Below are 16,484 nucleotides of genomic sequence, written 5' to 3'. Positions count from 1 at the left end.
CTTTTGAATGTTCTCTGAACGTTACTTTTGAATGATCTTTGAACATGAATGAACATTTAAAAAACATTTATTCCACAAATTCCAACTGAAATCTTTCAGGGAAAAAACGTTCCATGTTAACGTTTGAGAACATTATTAAAGACCAGATAATTTGGAACGAACATTCTTATTAATGTAACTGGAAGAAAGTTTGTTCATAATGTTGAGAGAACCTTGCCAGAACGTTCTGGGAGAATCTTTGTTTGATTCTTCTTTTACATCATACCTTAACATGCAAACCTTCCTGAATGCCTGACTGCTGTGCTTGTGATCAACACTGTTCGTTTATTTATTACTCGTGTCGTGACACACGCCTTCATGATGCTCTGCTCGTCCAACTGAAGCTTCACAAAGAACAAAAACACCACGAAAGCATGTAAAGTAGGGACGCACAATAAATCAGCCAGCAAATATGTTCATTTTTAATGTTATTGTTATCGGCCCAATATAAAAAAACATTGGGTGATATAGTAAAGCCGATAAATAATGGATTATCTAATATGATTGGAATCATTTCAAAAAAGGAAAATACAGTTCAGTGAAACATGTGCAGCACAAGTCTGTCATATCGACGACATAAAATTATAATGAGAACATTATGGGCCCTATTTTAACGATCTGAAACGCAAGTGTCAAAGCGCAAGTAACTTTGTGGGCGGGTCTCGGCGCTGTTGCTATTATACCGGCGGGATAAATGACTCTTGCGCCCGGCGCAAATCTAAAAGGGGTTGGTCTGAAGTAGCTTCATTATTCATTGGTGTGGTTTGGGCGTAACGTGAAATAAACCAATCAGAGCGTCATCTCACATTCCCTTTAAGAGCAGACGCGCTTTTTCCTTGGCGTATTGCTATTATAACGGCGGATTTGCCAGACGCGCGCCAGGAGCGGTTCACAGCCGAGGAGAACAACACTCTCGTCACGGCCGTAAAAGAGAGAGAAGTGACATTGGGGATGGAGAAACACACCCAAATTAGCTTCGGTTAAACATGCATATAATAATGTGGGTAAATGTGTAAGCTAGATGTATGCTTTTATAATAAATTGTCTATCTATCTATCTATCTATCTATCTATCTATCTATCTATCGTTTGTAATAATATGATTTGCAAAAATGAAAACTGCTGCTTCTGTGTAGATTAGAGAATCCAAGTGTATGCGCGTTGTGCACGCTATACATTATGGTCAAGCATGCGCCCTTAAAATAGCATAATGAACAACGCGCAACGCGCCACTGACTTTAGACTAGGTTTTTTCTGGCCAGTGGCGCAATTGTTTTATGGAAGAGTAAAATAGCACCAGGGATTGTTTGCGCCGGAACACGCCTCCTTTTTTGCGCTGAACCGCCCAGGGAGCGCAAGTTCATTCCCTAGTTTAGCGACGTGCTTCTGTGGAGGGAAAAGCACGCTTTGCGTGGGTGCAAAATAGGAATGAAACATGCGTCGGTGTACAAAGTCAATTGCGCTGGGTGCAAGATAGGGCCCTATAACATCCCCATCTCTAAGGGATCGCCCCCCGCCTGTATCCGGGATCTTGTCCTTTCGCCCATGACCCACAGCTCATGACCATAGGTGAGAGTAGGAATGTAGATCGACCAGTAAATTGAGAGCTTCGCCTTGCAGCTCAGCTCTTTCTTCACCACGACAGACCGGTACATCGACCACATTACCGCTGTACTGCAGAAGCTGCACCGATCCATCTGTCAATCTCCCGTTCCATCTGTTCCTCCTCACTCCTGAACAAGACCCCAAGATACTTGAACTCCTCCACTTGAGGCAGGAGCTCTCCACCAACCTGAAGTGGGCAAACCACCCTTTTCCGACTGAGGACCATGGCCTCGGATTTGGAGGTGCTGATTCTCATCCCAGCCGCTTCACACTCGGCTGCAAACCGTCCCAGTGCATGCTGAAGGTCCTGGTCTGATGAGGCCAACATGACAACATCATCCGCATAGAGCAGAGATGAAATCGTGTGGTCCCCAAACCGGACACCCTCCGGCCCCTGGCTGCGCCTAGAAATTGTGTCCATAAAAATTATGAACAGAACCGGTGACAAAGGGCAGCCCTGCCGGAGTCCAACATGCACCGGGAACAAGTCTGACTTACTGCCGGCAATGCGAACCAAGCTCCTGCTCCGGTCGTACAGGGACCGGACAGCCCTTAGCAAAGGACCCTGGACCCCATACTCCCAGAGCACCCTCCACAGGACACCGCGAGGGACACAGTCGAATGCCCTCTCCAAATCCACAAAACACATGTGGACTGGTTGGGCAAACTCCCATGAACCCTCCAGCACCCTGGAGAGGGTATAGAGCTGGTCCAGTGTTCCACGACCGGGACGAAAACCACACTGTTCCTGCTGAATCCGGGGTTCGACTATCAGCTGAATTCTCCTCTCCAGAACCCTGAGGAGGAGGTCACCATGGGGGGAGGCCCGGCCACCAGTGTACCATATCAGTGCATCCCTAATCTAGCCAGCAGCCATATCATCATGTAGCCCAGGACTGGTTGCCCACTGAAGCTAAGCAGGGCTGAGCCTGGTTAGTACCTGGATGGGAGACCTCCTGAGAAAAACCAGGTTGCTGCTGGAAGAGGTGTTAGTGAGGCCAGCAGGGGGCGCTCTCCCTGTGGTCTGTGTGGGTCCTAATGCCCCAGTGTAGTGACGGGGACACTATACTGTCAGAGAGCACCGTCCTTCGGATGAGACGTTAAACCGAGGTCCTGACTCTCTGTGGTCATTAAAAATCCAAGGATGTCCTTCGAAAAGAGTAGGGGTGTAACCCCGGCGTCCTGGACAAATTTGCCCCTTGGCCCCTGTCCATCATGGCCTCCTAATCATCCCCATATACTGATTGGCTTCATCACTGTCTCCTCTCCACCAGTAAGCTGGTGTGTGGTGGGCGTTCTGGCGCAGTATGGCTGCCGTCGCATCATCCAAGTGGAGCTGCACACTGGTGGTGGTTGAGGAGATTCCCCCATCTATGTAAAGCGCTTTGAGGTCTCAGAAAAAGCGCTATATAAATGTAACGAATTATTATTATTATTATTATTATTAATAATCTAAAGGCATCATTGTCTCTCAGAAACGCACCTGTGCAGAAGAACAATAGAATACTTTTATTTTATTATTATATGTAATTAAATTATGTGTATTATTTTTATTGTGCTAAATTGATGGTGCTTTTGTCTGTTTTGGACTGTCGCTGCTCAGTTGTGTAAATGATTTGTTCTATAGTTTGTAGTCGAGCTGGAGTCGGTCTAATGTGAGTGTTTTGTTGTATGGTTTATAAGCGCTGGACTCAATGCTCTCATGTGGGAAACTGAGAAACATGATGCTCAGACCAAAGCCTTTATAGAGTCCAAATGAACATCCAGGAGCTTCATCATAATGACCTGCTGGTGTTTCTGGGAACGTAATAATGATCTGTCGAGTGTCGTCCGGTTTGAAATGAAATGCACTGATCTCCTGTTACTCTCCGGATCATGACTGTGCAGAATCCATTCAGACATTTCCAGACCAGAGTGATACGTGTACAGGAGAGAAACCTCAGCCAGCGACGGGATTCAGTCGTTTCTGTTGAGTCATGTTAGCCGTTAGCCGTTAGCTGTTAGCACTCGCGTTACGATAAACGTCTGTGCTAATGATGTGATTCTCTGAGAGTTTGAGTCTCTGTAGGCTGAAAGAATAACTGAGGTGGTCAGAAACACGCGCAAACACGCACACACACACACACACACACACACACACACACACACACACACACACACACTCACGCACGCACGCACGCACGCACGCACGCACACACACACACACACACACGCTCACACACACACACACACACACACACACACACACGCTCACACACACACACACACACGCTCACACACACACACACACACACACGCTCACACTCACGCACTCACTCACTTACTCACTCTCACTCACACACACACACACACACACACACACACACACACACACACAGACACACACACACACACACACACACACACACACACACTCACACGCACACACACACTCACACACACACTTTCTCACACACACACTCTTTATTATTTACTAGGCTACTTGCTTTCATGTTTTGAAGCTATATTAGTTTATTTTATTTAAAATTAACAAAATTGTATTCATTTAATGTTTTAACATTATCTAACTTTATCTAGGTTTTTAATTTTAGTAAAAATTATTTTAAAAGTAAGGCAAGGCAAGTTTATTTATATAGCATATTTCATACACTATGGCAATTCAAAGTGCTTTACATAGAAAATAAACAGAAAATAAAAGCAAGGGTAATTAAAACAGTTATAAAAGGAATATAAATGATAGTTATGAAATTAATTAAAGTAAAATGAATTAAAGTATTGAAAAGATTATACATAGAATACACTTCTCATCTGGCAAAACACCGGTGTATCTTACTTTGCATATAGTTTTACTCTTGACACTGTGTGTGTGGTGTTTATTCTGCGCGCCTAAGAATTCCACTGGACGTCTCCGATGGACCCGATCTTTCCCGATGATCGGACAGGAGGAGCTCTAGGACTCACGGGGTAACCTCGGGTTCACTGCCCCATCAGTCCAAACCCCAAAAACCCATTTGTTCGGAAGCTCTAGGAATGGAGTCGATCACAGAACCCAGAGTTTAATCACGTCAAACTCACTACTCCCCCACAGACCCAGGCCATCAGCAGGGCTTCATCTCTCAAGTTCCCCAAGTCATTTATGTTTGTCTCTTACCCAATTCTCAGTGCCATTTGAGTTCAGAATCAAAAGGAGGATGCAGAAATAAAATACAGTGTAATCAGTCGGATGAACAGCGGCACAGTGCTCATTCAGTAAATGCACAGCTAAACAGAAGTGTTTTGAGTCTGGATTTGAATGTGATACTGTAGGAGCACGTCTGATCTCCTCTGGAAGCTGTTCCAGCATAATAGCTAAAAGCGGACTCGCCATGCTTAGAGTGAACCCTTGGCATTTCTAGCTGATATGATCCTAATGATCTGAGTGATCTGTTGGGTTTATTTTCAGTGAGCATATCTGCAATGTATTGAGGTCCTAGGCCATTGAATGATTTATATACCAGTAATAATACTTTAAAATCGATCCTAAATGTAACTGGGAGCCAGTGTAAAGACCTGAGGACTGGTGTGATATGTTCATATTTTCTGGTTCTGCTCAGAATCCTGGCGGCAGCGTTCTGTATGAGCTGCAACTGTCTTATGGTCTTTTTGGGAAGGCCAGTGAGGAGTCCATTACAATAATCCACCCTGCTGGTGATGAAAGCATGAACAAGTTTCTCTAAGTCTTGTCTGGAAACAAAGCATCTAATTCTTGCAATATTTTTCAGATGATAGTATGCTGATTTAGTTATTGCTTTGACATGACTACTGAAACTAAGGTCTGACTCTAGTGTCACACCAAGATTCCTGACTTGATGTTTAGTTGTTTGACCCCTAGAGTGAAGGTATGCGTTCACCTTGAGAACTTCATCTTTGTTTCCAAACGCAATGACTTCAGTTTTGTCTTTGTTTAACTGAAGAAAGTTTTGACACATCCAACTGTTGACTTCGTCAATGCATTGGCACAGGGAGTCAATTGGGCTGTAATCGTTAGGCGATAGGGCTAAGTAGAGCTGTGTGTCGTCTGCATAGCTGTGGGAAGAGATTTGGTTCTTTCTCATTATTTGGCTCATTGGGAGCATATACAGGTTGAACAGGAGTGGCGCCAGAATTGAGCCTTGAGGGACTCCGCATGTCATGGATGTCCACTCAGACTTATGGTCTCCTATACTCACATAATAACCTCTCCCATCTAAGTATGATCTGAACCATTTTAGGACTATCCCAGAAAGCCCCACCCAGTTTTCCAGCCTGTCCAGAAGTATGTTATGATCAACAGTGTCAAATGCAGCACTGAGGTCGAGTAGTACTAGCACTGATAATTTGCCTGAATCCGTATTTAAGCGAATATCGTTTATTATCTTTATGAGCGCTGTCTCTGTGCTGTGGTGCGGTCGGAAACCAGATTGAAAATTGTCAAAGGATCCATTTAAGCTCAAGAATTTGTTCAGCTGATTGAAGACAACTTTTTCAATGATCTTGCCTATGAAAGGAAGATTTGAGATCGGTCTATAGTTGCTTAATATGGTCTTATCCAGATTGCTCTTTTTCAGGAGGGGCTTGACAACTGCAGTTTTCAGGGAGTTTGGAAAACTCCCAGAGAGAAGTGAGGCATTTACCACTTCTAGAAGATCTGCTTCTAAACTGTTTAACACACTTTTGAAAAAAGATGTGGGAAGTGTGTCAAGAGCGCAGGTTGATGTTTTAAGGTGCTGTACAGTTTCTTCCAAAATTTTGCCATCAATTTCTTTGAAGTCAGACATAGTAACTACTTTCTCAGGTGGTTTGATCTGTCTGACCCCAGCGCAACTCAAGGATGTGCTGATCACCTTTCTGATATTACTGATTTTCTCAGAGAAGAAAGAAGCAAACTCACTGCACTTGCTGTCTGAGAGCATTTCACTGGGAATCTGGCTTGGAGGGTTTGTCAGTCTCTCTACAGTAGCAAAGAGAGAGCGTGTGTTGTTTAAATTACTGTTTATAATATTTGAGAAGAAAGTCTGTCTAGCTTTGCCTAGTTCCATATTGAAAGCATGAAGGCTGTCTTTGTAGATGTTATAATGGACTACAAGTTTTGTCTTCATGTGCTCTGCTTTTCTGCATTGTCTTCTCATATGTTGCACTGCTGTTGAGTTTCTCCAAGGTGCTTATCAATTACATATGTAATTAAATGAAAAAAGATTTTAAGATTAAGAAACTAATTAATACAAAAAAAAAGGAGTATTGGAATCGGATTGTGAGTTGCCTAAAGATTCCCTCCCCTAATATATATATATATATTTATATACAGTATAGTGTTATATAGTGTGTTTACAGACACACTGAGCTGTGAGCTCTCTCTCTCTCTCTCTCTCTCTCTCTCTCTCTCTCTCTCTCTCTCTCTGATGTCAGACTCTTATTCTTATGTGATTTACTGCAGGATTTCAGACGTTCACTTCTCATGAAAGCTCTGTCTGTCTCTTCTCTTCATTTATGGAAGATGAATTCAGATTTCATAAATGCTTGTGATTCGTGACTCAACTGCATGAAGAGTAACATCATCACCATCATCCTCATAATTCCAGATCTCAGACTGATACAGACGTCATATTTCTATTCCAATCACTGCTCACTGCATTATTCATGAGCGTTATGAATATTTAATTCCGAGGTGTGGGGGGGGGGGTATTTCTGTTCTGGTCATTATTGGTTGTGTTTATGATGTTTGAGTGAGACTGAATGTCACGTGTGCTTTAAGCTGCTTCAGTGATACAGTAGATTTGTGCCTATACAACAGAATTGATGATAATTCAGATGAACAGTGAAGTTCTGAAATGAGAAGAGTGTTTGGTGTCGGTCGCTTCATCTGAAAAGATGATCATCTTTAGGAAAACAGACTGGAAATGCTGATGACATCATCTACTGCTCAAGGGCGTATCCCTCATTAGCATGAAGCCAATCATGGAAATACATCATTCTCATGGATGTGATTGATCTCTCACAATCACATCAGAGAGAGAGAGAGAGAGTGTGTGTGTGTGTGTGTGTGTGTGTGTGTGTGTGTGTGTGTGTGTTCGTGTGCGCGTGTGTGTGTGTTCATGTTCAGTCTGACTGACTCACTGATGTCTGTCTTCAAGCTCTTTTCTGCGTGTCTTTGGTTAATGAGCACAGGTGCATTATGGGTAATGTGAGTGGGGGGTAATTGATGTGACACTCAAGCCAAAGGTCCTGCAGTTTCATTCTGACATGATCTGACCTGTCCTGACCGACACACACACACACACACACACACACACACACACACACACTCTAGTGTGGTGTGTGTGTTAGTGCTGCCCTCTAGTGGAGCTCATATGATACACACAACTGTTTTATAGATCAGCATTCGCATATCATTGTTTATTCTTTAATGAAATCCAGATATGAATGATTGTGACAGAAGAGGTTTTTCTGTTTCTGATCAGGTTGAAGAAACTTTAATTTGCTGGTTTCAGAGACTCATTTGCTGATTGTCTTTATTCCAGCGATTAGAAATGAAATGTTTTCAGAGCAGAAACTCTGTTTTTACATGTCATGTTTGTGAACTCCTTTATAAACGTTAAACAGTTTGGATAAAATATAATGATGGATAATAATGTTCTTTATAGAATGAGAGTGTCCTGTGCTAATGAGCTTTGAACTGTGATAACGATCACATCTAATCAATCAGCAACACTTCTCATCGGTTATATTAGATGAAGTGATAGTTCATCCTGTCATCATTTACTCTTCCTCATGCTGTTCCAAACCCGTATGAGTTTCTGTCTTCAGTTTAACACACACACACACACACACACACACACACACACACACACACACACACATCATCATCATCAGTTACTGCCCTTGTGTGGCTGACGTGAGTTTCTGTCTTCGGTTTAACACAAAAGAAGAGATTCTGGAGGATGTTGGTGACACACAGTTGATTGGACCCCATTGACTTACATTGTATTTTTTTCCTACTATCAACTGGTTTCCAACACTCTCCAGAATCTCCTGTTGAGTGTTAAACTGAAGACAGAAACTGCAGTCAGCCACACGAGGGCAGTAACTGAAGATGTGTGTGTGTGTGTGTGTGTGTGTGTGTGTGTGTGTGTGTGTGTGTGTGTGTGTGTGTGTGTGTGTTGTGTTAAACTGAAGACAGAAACTCCAGTCAGCCACACGAGGGCAGTAACTGAAGATGTGTGTGTGTGTGTGTGTGTGTGTGTGTGTGTGTGTGTGTGTGTGTGTGTGTTAAACTGAAGACAGAAATGAGGGCAGTAACTGATGGTGTGTGTGTGTGTGTGTGTGTGTGTGTGTGTGTTAAACTGAAGACAGAAACGAGGGCAGTAACTGATGGTGTGTGTGTGTGTGTGTGTGTGTGTGTGTGTGTGTGTGTGTGTGTGTGTGTGTGTGTTAAACTGAAGACAGAAACGAAGGCAGTAACTGATGGTGTGTGTGTGTGTGTGTGTGTGTGTGTGTTAAACTGAAGACAGAAACAAGGGCAGTAACTGATGGTGTGTGTGTGTGTGTGTGTGTGTGTGTGTGTGTGTTAAACTGAAGACAGAAACGAAGGCAGTAACTGATGATGTTTGGGTGGAAAATCCCTTTAATTATGATCATTTACTTATTGAATATAATGTCAGCAGATGCAACAATGTGTGTGTGTGTGTGTGTGTGTGTGTGTGTGTGTGTGTGTGTGTGAGTGAGCAGCGACAGCATTACGGCTCAGAAAAGAACAGTTACACACATACAATGGACGTAAATGTAGGCAATACAAACCAACAGCAAACACTACAGATCACATGATGCCCGTGACCCTGTGACCTCTGACCCCATGACTTACTATAACTGTGGTTTTTAAAAAACAAACAATGTTTTTGTGATAATCAGCAGTGTGTCAAAGATCTGACGAGCTGTAAATCATTCACAGAAGAGAAGAATATGAATCCAGCACACCTGTCACGTCACAGATTATCGTAGAATTATTATAAAACACATTAACTGTGACATCTGTCGTAATCTCACTAATGAATTTCATCTGATTATATAATTATTTTTCTTTTTTATACAGCAGGAATAATTCTAGCATGTCAAACGTCCCAGATGAACCGGACAGCTTTATTACTCCGGTGTCACACAGGTGCGGTGATGTGTGAGGTCAGAGGTCAGAGGTCAGATGGTATATTCTGTGTCACAGTGATTGGTTATGACTGAATCACGAGTTACTGAGACGTGAAGCTCTGAAAAACATCCGTCAAGAGATGCTGCTGTTACCATGGCAACAGCACACGAACACATCCTGGATACGGGCACCTCGACTACACAGATAACCAGCCGAACACACACACACACACACTCACACACACACACACACACACACACACACACACACACACACACACAGACACTCACTCACACACACACACACACACACACACACACACACACACACACACACACACACACAAACACACACACACACACACACACACACACACTCACTCACTCACTCACTCACTCATTCACTCACTCACACACACACACACACACACACACACACACACACACACACACACACACACAGTTCTGCTGTGTATCACTGCATTAGATGGTCTGGTTGCAGTGTGTCGGTGTGTCCAGCAGGGGTCGCTGTTTCACAGAGCAAGTGACATCACAGAGTTCAGGATCAGTTCTCTCTCTCTCTCTCTCTCTCTCTCTCGTTCTGTGAGGAACTTCCACCCGTCATCATTAATATTATATATATACATCAGTGTTTCTCTGTCAGACTCCCAGTAAGAGTTCCTCATACTGACTTCTGTTATGGGACTGATCCAGAAGAGCATCTGAAACTGAAGGATTCACTCCATCTGTGAGGAAAACTTATGGACAGATTATGTGGATTAATGCAATTAGAGGTGAAATTAATCAGTAATGAAGGAACAACAAACATTGACGCATCATCTGAACTCTAGTTCTGCTGTATAGAGGGAACTTTTTTAAATGAGATAGAGTGTATTATCCTCTGTGAGGCTAGTGAAGTGGAGACTGTTGTTCTGCTGTCATGATTGGCTGACAGACCTCGAGTGAATGGCCAATCAGCTGAAACGCAGCCATATCGTATCATGTGACAAAGACACTGACGTTAAATGTGTGTGGTTACACACACACACACACACACACACACACCTGAGCGCTGCAGGTTTGTGAACGCTTCAGCAGTGACAGATGAAGGAAACCAAAGACACACACACACAAGCTCATGTGACCGAGTCTGACGTCACACACACATGACGAGCTGATAACAGGCGTGATGTTCTCCTGAGCGTTAGCATGCAGGTGTGTGTGCAGTTACTGCTACTCATGCTACTCACTACTCGTCTTCATATGGGCAGATTCCTCCAGGGATCAGTGTGAAGAGCTTCTGTGCAGCTGTCAGGGTTGTTTCCCGATGTTTCCCGATGTTTCGCGAGGTTTCGCGAGGTTTCCCGTGGTTTTCCGATGTTTCCAGAGGTTTCCGATGTTTCCTGGGGTTTCCCGATGTTTCCAGAGGTTCCCGATATTTCCTGAGGTTTCTTAATGTTTCCCGATGTTTCCCGTGGTTTTCCGATGTTTCCTGAGGTTTCCTGATGTTTCCAGAGGTTCCCGATGTTTCCTGATGTTTCCCGAGGTTTCCTGATGTTTCCTGATGTTTCCTGAGGTTTCCTGATGTTTCCTGAGGTTTCCTGATGTTTCCAGAGGTTCCCGATGTTTCCTGATGTTTCCTGAGGTTTCCTGATGTTTCCAGAGGTTCCCGATGTTTCCTGAGGTTTCCCGATGTTTCCTGAGGTTTCCCGATGTTTCCTGAGGTTTCCCGATGTTTCCTGATGTTTCCAGAGGTTCCCGATATTACCTGAGGTTTCTTAATGTTTCCCGATGTTTCCCGATGTTTCCCGAGGTTTCCCGATGTTTTCTGATGTTTCCAGAGGTTTCCTGATGTTTCCAGAGGTTCCCGATGTTTCCCGAGGTTTCCCGATGTTTCCCGAGGTTTCCCGAGGTTTCCTGATGTTTCCTGAGGTTTCCTGATGTTTCCAGAGGTTCCCGATGTTTCCCGAGGTTTCCTGAGGTTTCCTGATGTTTCCAGAGGTTCCCGATGTTTCCTGAGGTTTCCCGATGTTTCCCGAGGTTTCCTGATGTTTCCTGAGGTTTCCCGATGTTTCCTGATGTTTCCAGAGGTTCCCGATATTTCCTGAGGTTTCTTAATGTTTCCCGATGTTTCCCGATGTTTCCTGAGGTTTCCCGATGTTTCCTGAGGTTTCCCGATGTTTCCTGAGGTTTCCCGATGTTTCCTGAGGTTTCCTGAGGTTTCCCGATGTTTCCCGATGTTTCCTGAGGTTTCCCGATGTTTCCTGAGGTTTCTTAATGTTTCCCGATGTTTCCCGATGTTTCCTGAGGTTTCCCGATGTTTCCTGATGTTTCCAGAGGTTCCCGATATTTCCTGAGGTTTCTTAATGTTTCCCGATGTTTCCTGAGGTTTCCCGATGTTTCCTGAGGTTTTCCGATGTTTCCTGATGTTTCCAGAGGTTCCCGATGTTTCCCGATGTTTCCCGAGGTTTCCTGATGTTTCCTGAGGTTTCCTGATGTTTCCAGAGGTTCCCGATGTTTCCCGAGGTTTCCTGATGTTTCCTGAGGTTTCCTGATGTTTCCAGAGGTTCCCGATGTTTCCTGAGGTTTCCCGATGTTTCCCGAGGTTTCCTGATGTTTCCCGAGGTTTCGCGAGGTTTCCCGTGGTTTTCCGATGTTTCCAGAGGTTTCCTGAGGTTTCCCGATGTTTCCTGAGGTTTCCCGATGTTTCCTGATGTTTCCAGAGGTTCCCGATGTTTCCTGAGGTTTCTTAATGTTTCCCGATGTTTCCCGATGTTTCCTGAGGTTTCCCGATGTTTCCCGATGTTTCCCGATGTTTCCTGATGTTTCCCGATGTTTCCCGATGTTTCCTGAGGTTTCCTGTCCTGGGCGCTGGAACTTTTACTAGATTGTCGTGGGTGTTGTTGCTAGGGTCTTGCTATGCAGATACTAGGGTGTCATGGGTGGTTACCAGGGTGTTGCTATGCAGATACTAGGGTGTCATGGGTGGTTACCAGGGTGATGCGATGCAGATACTAGGGTGTCATGGGTGGTTACCAGGGTGTTGCTATGCAGATACTAGGGTGTCATGGGTGGTTACCAGGGTGTTGCGATGCAGATACTAGGGTGTTGTGAGTGTTTTTCTGGGTGTTGCTATGTAGGTACAAGGGCGTTGTTGCCAGAGCATTGCTATGCAGATACTAGGGTGTTGCTATGCAGTTACTAGGGTGAGTTGGGGGGTTCCCAGTACAGCTATGCAGATACAATGGTGTTGTGAGTGTTGCCAGGGCGTTCCTATGCAGTTACTACTGTGTTGTGCTGTGTGTGTTGTTGCCAGAGCATTGCTATGCAAGATACTAGGGTGTTGTTGCCAGGGCGGATACTAGGGTGTTGTTGCTGTGCAGATACTAGGTTCAAGTTCAAGTTCATTTTATTTATATAGCACATTTTATAACAACCACTGACTGCCCAAAGTGCTTTACAGAACTACAAAATTAAGACAATAATACCATGCATAACAGCACAGCACAAATACAACAAATCTAAGAGCAACCTTAAGCAGGAGTAGCAGAAACATTGTCGGACTTAAAATAAAAAATAAGAAAACAGAAATGGCAGTATCAGACTTGGAATAAAAAAAAATAAAATAAAAAAAACAGCATCAGACTCAATAGAGAAATAGTAAAACTAACCAACCTTAATTATAAGCTAAGGAAACCAAGTGCGTTTTTAAAAGTGACTTAAAGGAAATCACAGAAGGGGCTATCCTAACTTCTAGGGGCAAGTTGTTCCACAGCCGGGGCCCAACCACAGCGAAAGCTCGATCCCCTCTGCGTTTGAGTCTGGAATGTGGGACTAATAACAGGTTCTTATCGCTTGATCTCAGACTTCTTGATGGAGTGTATGGTTGTAGCAATTCAGATGGGTAGCTTGGTGCTTGGCTGCATAGGGATTTATATACAAATAAAAGGATTTTAAAATCAATTCTGAAGTTAATGGGTAACTAATGAAGGGACCTCAGAATTGGGGTGATATGGTCACTTTTTCGACTATTTGAGAGGAATCTTGCAGCAGCATTTTGCACTAATTGAAGACGAGCAATTTGAGTTTTCGAAATACCGCAGTAAAGTGAATTGCAGTAGTCTAAGCGTGAGGAGATAAAGGCATTAACAGCCATCTCAAGAGTTTTGTGATTAAGGAAGCGTTTGACTTTCGACAGCAGACGAAGTTGGTAAAAACTTGAGCTTATTACAGAGGAGATTTGTTTATCAAAGTTTAAAGACTCATCTAGTAGAACGCCCAGGTTCCGTACACGTGAGGATCTAAAAGCCGATAGTCTGCCTAGGTCGAAGGTGGCAGCCTGAGGATTAACAGTAGACCCAAAGACGATGATCTCGGTCTTATTTTCATTTAGAAATAAAAATTTTTGATCCAGCCAAAATTTAACTTCATCTAGACAACTTAGTAATGATGAAAGGGCAGAAGGATAATTTCTCTTGATTGGTACATACATTTGTGTATCGTCTGCATAACAGTGAAAGGATACCCTATGTCAAGGGTCGGCAAGTAACTTTGGCCGCGGGCCAATTTTTTTTTTAGCCAGTAGATGGCGGGCCAGCTACACGGAGTAGGCCTATGGATACAAATTAAATACTCTTAATGAATACTCTTAACGTCTACATTGCATATATCAATGAAATCATTTTAAACAGATCAAGTACTAATACTATTGTGGTAACATATTACAGCCATTTTAATAAAGGTGTGAATAGCAATCATGCCTCATTCGCTTACAGTCCGACTTTTGAACTTTATTCCTTTTTTTATTATTATTTATTTGGTACACACAAATACACACCTAAGGTTTAAGGAGGTCTGTGCGGGACTGTTTTTTTTGTCCCGCTCCCACAAGGTTCTATTCAGCAACCGCTTAAAATACACCCTGTGTTCACCCGCTTTATTTCCCGACCTGACGGGTCCGCAAAATTTAGATCTCGTTTCCAGAATCTCACATTCAAATGTCTCTAACGGAAAGAGAGAGATTAAGTAGCCTATAACAATTATAAATGCTATGCAAAAATTGTGTTCGTGTCAATATAAAATATTATTTTAACATTGTACTGTCATCAGAGAAAAAAATGTCACATAAAAAATTAATGAAATATAAATAACAGAAATTAAATAGGACAAAGCCTATCACTCAAATTTCTAAGCAACATAAACGAAAACCATATTGCCCTACTGACAAATAAAGTAGGCTATTTTCTGCCAAACTATTTCAAACATCCTTGCAAAAAAAGAATGTTGTTGACTGACATCTGACAATGGTTTCAGTACCATACAGCTCTTCAGAGCTACGTGTACGTGATCAGAATGAAGTGCGGATACGCTGTCAAAAGATGTCGGGAGTGGGCTATTGTCAGTCAGACCACCCGCTCCGTCCAAACCCGCTCCGTCCAAAGCACACCAGAGTTCTGACCGCTACCGTCTTTATACTTTAAAATTTAATCCCGCGCCGCATGATTCCTTATGGGCGTTTCACACAGTATGTAATCGCCGCGCGGCTACGGCTTTTCTCAAGTAGTGGGAGAATTTTGTGCAGCATTTAGTGCAAATATTTTTTATCAGGTAATACATATTATTTATCAGTGTGTTATACCCGAATAAATAATAAGTAACGAATGATACACGGGGCCTAAAAAAAACGGACTTCCAAAATAATCCGGCGGGCCAGAAAATATTGCTGGCGGGCCGCCTATTGCCGACCCCTGCCCTATGTCTTCTTAGAATGGTACCCAGTGGTAACATATAGAGAGAAAAGAGACGGCGCTAAGATAGATCCTTGAGGAAGACCACAGGTTAGATTCGCAACGGAAGAGGAACAATTTCCTAACTTTACTCTGAAAGTTCGACCCGAGAGATAAGACTGGGACCACTGGAGGACGATACCTTTTAGCCCCGCATAATACTCTAGTCTGGATAACAGAATAGAGTGGTCGACAGTATCAAAAGCTGGGTGTTGTGGGTGATTGCCAGGGCGTTGCTATGTAGATACTAGGGTGTTGTGGGTGATTGCCAGGGCGTTGCTATGCAGATACTATGGTGTTGTGTGTGATTGCCAGGGCGTTGCTATGTAGATACTAGGGTGTTGTGGGTGATTGCCAGGGCGTTGCTATGCAGATACTAGGGTGTTGTGGGTGATTGCCAGGGCGTTGCTATGCAGATACTATGGTGTTGTGGGTGATTGCCAGGGCGTTGCTATGTAGATACTAGGGTGTTGTGGGTGATTGCCAGGGCGTTGCTATGCAGATACTATGGTGTTGTGGGTGATTGCCAGGGCGTTGCTATGTAGATACTAGGGTGTTGTGGGTGATTGCCAGGGCGTTGCTATGCAGATACTAGGGTGTCATGGGGGTTTGCTATGCAGTTACTAGTGTGTTGTGCCACGTACGTTGTTGCCAGAGCTTTGCTCTATAGAGAATAGGGTGTTGTGTGTTGTTGCGTCAGTATTTTCTCTAGGTCTAGTGTAAAGTTTCTACATGATATTTCCACTGTTTGTGATGTAATTGCTCGTAATGTAGTTCAAGGACAGAATAAATCCTTTTTCACTGCTGTATTAATTTCATCAGCTTTTTATCATCACAGTCAAGATTTGTGCATCTGCAAAAGAGCCTTTTAACTTCAACAAAAGTGGGTTTCTGCATGATA

Source organism: Squalius cephalus, assembly GCF_949319135.1.
Source record: "Squalius cephalus genome assembly, chromosome: 11".
NCBI lineage: Eukaryota > Metazoa > Chordata > Actinopteri > Cypriniformes > Leuciscidae > Squalius > Squalius cephalus.
This window is presented reverse-complemented; position numbering follows the sequence as displayed.